This window comes from Globicephala melas, chromosome 13 (genome assembly GCF_963455315.2).
Source record: "Globicephala melas chromosome 13, mGloMel1.2, whole genome shotgun sequence".
In the NCBI taxonomy this organism is placed as follows: domain Eukaryota; kingdom Metazoa; phylum Chordata; class Mammalia; order Artiodactyla; family Delphinidae; genus Globicephala; species Globicephala melas.
Window position 1 is genome coordinate 75631295 of NC_083326.1, and position 6187 is coordinate 75637481.

The window sequence follows — 6187 nt, forward strand, 5'->3', positions numbered from 1 at the left end:
TTTGTAAACAAGGGATGACGGTATTTAATGTGCTCTAAAACAGTATGCAAGGCCAGAGGAAAACAATCAATTAAAATACTGTAATCACTTATATTTGCTCAATGATTTTAGATTTTCAGAGCACACTCACAACGGTCACCTAAGGGAGATTTTTGTTGTCTACATTTTTCACCTGAGAAAACTGAGGCTCCGAGAAGTCACCTGACCTGCTTAAGTTCCCATAGAAAGGAAATGAGCTAAGAATAGGTCTACAGTCCATACCTTTATTGAGCATCTACTCTGTGCCTGGCAAGGTACTAGACTGCAAGCCTATTGAGAACAGGGCATAGAGGTTATTTTGTGTATTATTTTATCCTCGGCATCTTCGACGGCATCTGGCACATGATAGCTGCTTATATTAGTTTTCTATTCTGCATAACAAATTACCACACACTTACAATCTTTAAGCAATGCACATTTATTATTTCGTGGTTTCCTTGGACCTGAAGTCTGTGCCCAGCTTAGCTGGGTCCTCTACCCAGATCTCACAAAGCTGCAGTCAAGGTGTCTGCTGGGCTGTGTTCTCATCTGGAGTCTTGACTGGGGAAGAATCTGCTTCCAAGCTCATTCAGGTTGTTGGAGGAATTCATTTCCTGTGGTTGGATGGCAGCGTGCTTCATAAAGGCCAGTAGGAGAGAGTCTGACTCAGGGCGGGCCCAGTCCTTGTTTTAAAGGCTTTCACCTGATTAAGCCAGGCCCACCAGGAACTTCTCTCCCTTTGTATTAACTCAATAATCCATCAGTTTAGCACTGTAATCTGCAAAATCCCTTCATCTTTGCCATAGTCTGCTGGCCAGAAGCAAGTCATAGTGTTACACCTACATTCGAGAGGAGGGGATTACATGAACACCAGGGCTCAGGAATCATGGGGGCCACCCTTGGGTCTGTCTACCACAGTGCCAACAGATGTCTGTTGAATAATTAACTGAATGAATAACTGAGTGAATAAATGACTATATTAATGACTTAATAAATGCTAAAGACACAAATATGAACTAGATCATCTTCTGGCTCTAAATATCGTGTTCTTTCTCTACAACGTGCCACTGACCTCATCCCCGGAGGTGCCTTCTAGCTTTGAGATCCCGAATGCTGTGATCCAATATCTATTACCTCCTGCCTAGGCCACAGGTACCCAGAAAGCAGGGAACAAAGAACCCTAAACAAAGAAACCACAGACGGGCAGGAAGCCCATTCATCATGCAGCAGCCTCTGTGTTGGAAGCCCTGTTGAAGTGCAGACAGCACTTTTACGTTAGTAGAATGGTGATAATGGGGACACATTTTTAATAAATATGGGCAGCATCAAGGTGTCTGGTAGGAGGAACTTCCTCACACTCACACTGTCTTGATTACTGACCTGAAGCCGTGTTGCCTAGGAACTGTAAGTTATGTCTTTCCTGGATTTTTGAAAACCATCCCTAGCCCTGAAGTGGTTGTCAGCTCTCTCAAGGAGAAGCCAAATGACTTTTTGTGTGTATTTTAGGAGGGGAGGGGATGGAACGTTGGCCCAACGTGAAGCACCGAGAGTTAAGCATCCGGGTGCACACAGATCTTATAGATTGATATTAATTACTAACATTCCCCAGCACTTGTCATTCCAGGCATTTTCTAAGCACTTTATACACATAGAGTCATCTCAGCTTCTCATCAGCTCTGACATCTGTGCTACCATTGTCCTCATTGTCTCTCTGAAGAAATAGAGGCACAGGAAAGGTGAGGTACTGGCTCGGGATCATCTACTTCCTCAGATGTAGATGGAACCGAGATGCAAACCCAGGCAGCCAAGAAGCTGTTCCCTGCTGCTGTCATTGGGGAATTGGTTAATGTACTGGACAGTCTGCCTCTAAACCAGGAAAAAGCACTGTCAAAACAAGCTGCAAAATCAGCAAGGCTTGTGCATGTCCCAGCTCCACTATCGACTGGATGGGTGACCTCTGACAGTCTGCTTAAACTCTCTGTGCCTCGGTTTTCTCATCCGTAGAATGGGAACAAATCAATCCAACCTTACAGGAGTCTTATGAGGATCGAAGAACAGAACACATAAAAGTGTGAGGATTGTGCCTGGAATATGGTCCCTTCCTTCCTTCCTCCCAGCCACCCACCCACCCATCCACTTACCTATCCAACCATCCATCCATCCAACCACCCATCCATCCATCCATCCAACCATCTGTCCATCCATCCATCCATCCATCCATCCGTCCATCTATACATCCGTCCATACATATAGTCTCTCCTCTTCTCCATCTTTGTTCTTGTTTCTGTGGTCCTGACCCCCATGATTTCCTATTTTGGACTCTAAGTTTACCCCATGCACTTGAGGACGAATTTTATGACATAAGTCCCCACAATCCCTCAGGACATGGCTGACATGTTCTGTCTGTCCTTAATCTGAATATGGTTAGGAACCACCAGGTCCCAAGTCCAGGACCCAGCTCCACTCCTGGGTTTGGGGCTGGGGCCCCCGTGGCTTCTGTCAGTGCCCTTCTGGATTCTCTGGACTTCCTCCCAGCATCTGGCCATTCCTTCCCTACCTGCTGTGTAGGTCACTTTCCTCTGCCCATTCCTTGGCTGTAGATGCTCCCCAGGCGTCTCTCTCGGCCCTGCTCGCCTTCTCATTGTGCATATTGGGCCTGGACCATTCCCCCCGTGCTCCTTACCATCTGTGCTGGAGACTTTCCATCCGTCCCTCCAGATCCAGTCTCCACCCAGGGCTCTCTGCCCAGGAAGCTGGCCGGCATGGACGCGTCAGTGGGCTCCCTTGCCCTCCGGCTTCAGGCTTGGAGGTACCTGCAGGAGACTGGATGGGGATACGACAGGGATGTTGGGCTGTTCATTCCTGCTGGGCCACTGGCGCAATGCACCCCTCTTCCAAAGGCTCTGACAGGCAGCCTCTCTTCCTTGGCCACCGCTCTCACAGATCCTGGTAACCAGTCCCCCCCGTTAACCCCCGCCCTGTAGTGAGCTGGTCAGTCTGATGTGTCAGCTTGGCTGGGCTGTAGTGCTCTGTAACTCAGTAGCACTCTCACGTAGGTGTGGCTGTGAAGGTATTTTGTAGGTGAGTTTAACATTAAAATCAGTCCGCTTTGAGTAAAGGAGACCACCCTCCGTAATGTGGGTGGGCCTTGTCCAATCAGTTGAAGGGCTTGAAGAGCAAAAACTGAGATTTCCCTGAAAATGAAGAAATTCTGCCCCAAGGCTGCAGCATCAGTGCCTACCCACGAGTCTCCAGCCTGGTCAACAGATTTCAGACTTAGCAGCCCCCATAACAGCGTAAGCCAATTCCTTGAAATTGAAAATTTTTAAACATATATGTATATGCGCATATATGTATACATACATATTCACACATATTATATGTATATCTGTATCACCTACTGGTTCTGTTTCCCTGGAGAAGGCTTTCTGATGCAGATGGTAAAGGCTCCCACTGTTGCCAGAGCCCCTTCTCCACTTCTTTGTGAGTTTCCCTTCCTGCTTACATTCTTTTTTTAATTTATTAAAAAAATTTTATACAGTTTTTTTAATTGAAGTATAGTTGATTTACAATGTTGTGTTAGTTTCAGGTGTACAGCAAAGTGCTTCAGTTATATGTACATATATATCTTTTTTTCAGATTATTTTCCATCATAGGTTATTACAAAATATTGAGCGCTTTTAGACAATTTTTAAAGGTTACTTTCCACTTACCCTTATTACAAAACCTGTTCACGTTCTTATAAACAGTCCCTTCATTAAACTCTCCCCAGTTGCCCAGTTTGGATGTGTATCTGGTTCCTCCCTAGGCCCTGCCTGATACTCCATCAATTTGAGCACAAGACCCAAGTCTGGAGTTCCAGCTCAGACCTCACATCTTCAGCCTTGAATCTGGTCACGCTCTCTCCTTGACCATCCTGCAAATATCTCAGACTCCAAACATCCCAAGTGGAGCCTGTCATTCTCCTCCTGGTACCCAGTCAGGAATCAGGACGCCTCCTCCACAACCCGCCCCTCCAATCAACCACCACCCTTGTCCTTGCTCCCTGCCAACCAAATCGTGAAGATAACAGTCTGTTTCCCAAGTGCTTGCTGTGTGCCAGGCACCATTGTGGGGCTGGGTATCTGGTGATGGGCAAGACAACCAAAGTCCTGGAACTTCTGGTCAGGGAAACAGGAAATAAACAAATGAATATGTCAGATAGTGACAAGGAGGCAGGATGGGAAACTAGGTCTGACTCCAGAGGCTTTGCTCTTAACCATGACTTCTTTTGACTTCTTAGAGCCTCCATGACCTTCCCCTTCACCACCAGCTGGCATCTCCCAGCTAGTCCTTGGGCCAGGCGTTGGGCTCACCTCACTCCTGTCTTTGTTGGAGCCATTTCCCTGCCCAGACGACTGGCCATCGTTATTCTTGCCGTGCACCCCTGCGAATCCTATCCATTCCCCAGGTGCCATTCAGATTCCTCTCTCTCTTCCCCACCCTATCTCTTTCTCCTCCTAAAAATAAACTCCTCCTGCTCCAACCCTCCCCCAGCTGTCCCTTCCCTGAACCATTTGACCTTGAACAAGTCACTCCCCAACCTTGGGTCTCAGTTTCCTCGTAAAATGGAGACCTCACGTGAACATTAGGCGTCAGTGTTCCTCGTTCTCACAGGCTCCTTCAACCCTCTGGGAGCGGCCCTGGAGATGTTTTCACAGGGTCATACAGTTTTGCAAAAATGGTCATTTCTTTTTTTTTTTATTAAAGAGGATACCCTACTTGAATAAGCTTCAGGTCCCATAAAATCTGGGTCTCCTCCCCGCTGTTCTCCGTGACCCACCAGTCTACCTTTCAGGGTTTCCCGGGAATCGAGCTGAATGGTGTGTAAAGCTCTTAGCACAGTGCTTGGCGTAGACTAGAGGCTCGATAACTGTTGGTCACATGATGGTCATTACCTCCACCACCATCACTGCAGTCATCAGGGCATTTGGAGGCAAGCAAGAGAAACTGGCTCTAGCTAACACGGGTTAAAAAAAGGGGGAATCGTTGGGAGAATTTCTAGCAACACCTGGAATCGGCAGGAAGACTGCTGAGTCAAGCCCAGGAGACAGACGGCAGCAAAGGCTGGTATCCAGGCAGGCAGAGGGGTCCTGCCTCTCATCTCCAGGGGCCAGAATCAACAGCATCATTCCCTTTTATGAGTTTACTTTTCCCCCCTCTGACGAGGAGTGTTCCGAGCTTCTCAGATAAGACAAATAGGTCTGCCTTAAATATTTCTATTACTTAAAAGTTCATAAATCTATTGGTTTAAAACTGTCAGCACGATGGGAAAATTCTGAGATGGAGCCACGCTTATCATCAGGCGAGGAATTTGCCCGAAGCGGGGGCAGGATACTGAGTGAAGGAGAGTGGCAGTGCCCAGGAATGAACTGTCTCCTCAGGCCCACCCGCGACTCTTGCCCCTACAAGAGAGATTTAAGAATCTAGTCCTGATAGCCAGATGGCATTTGAGGCAGGGGACTGGCCCACTGCTGGCTTCCCTCACCAATTCCAGTGTCCCTTGGTGTGGCATGAGTTGATATCAGGGTCTGATGCTCACTCACTCTCCAAACCTAAATGGCCTTGTGTCTGGAAAATAAGAATTACTTTCCACTCGCCCATCATTCCCTGCGGAGAGATCGGGAAAGACTCAGACGAGGAGGCTAGGGGCTTGGAGTCCAGGTGACGATGGACCGGTAAATGTTGAGCAACGACCTGTCTTGCATGGAGGGAAGCCCTGATTTGCTGGTTTCCATGGTGTAAATACTCCCGGCGAGGCTGGCATCACTGAATACAGTGGGAAGAGATGCCACGTCGCACCCGTGGTATGGGAGTTCCACGGGTATCAATGACCTCAAGAAGATAGGAGGCAATACGTTTTGAGAAGCTATTACCTTTGTTTTGAACATATTTTATTTCACGGTGAACTTATATCACTTAATGTTTCATAATGGCCATGTTTAACAATGCGTTAAACATAGAAGTCCTAAAAATTGAACAGCTAGCTATTGCAAGGTGATACAAACCAGTCCAAAATGACACGGGTTCCGGGTCCCCCTTCGGGATGTGGGTTTGCACCCAGGCACCACCACTTTCCGGCTCTGTGACCCTGGGCAACTTATTTCGTTTAACAAGAGGATGTTTCCTG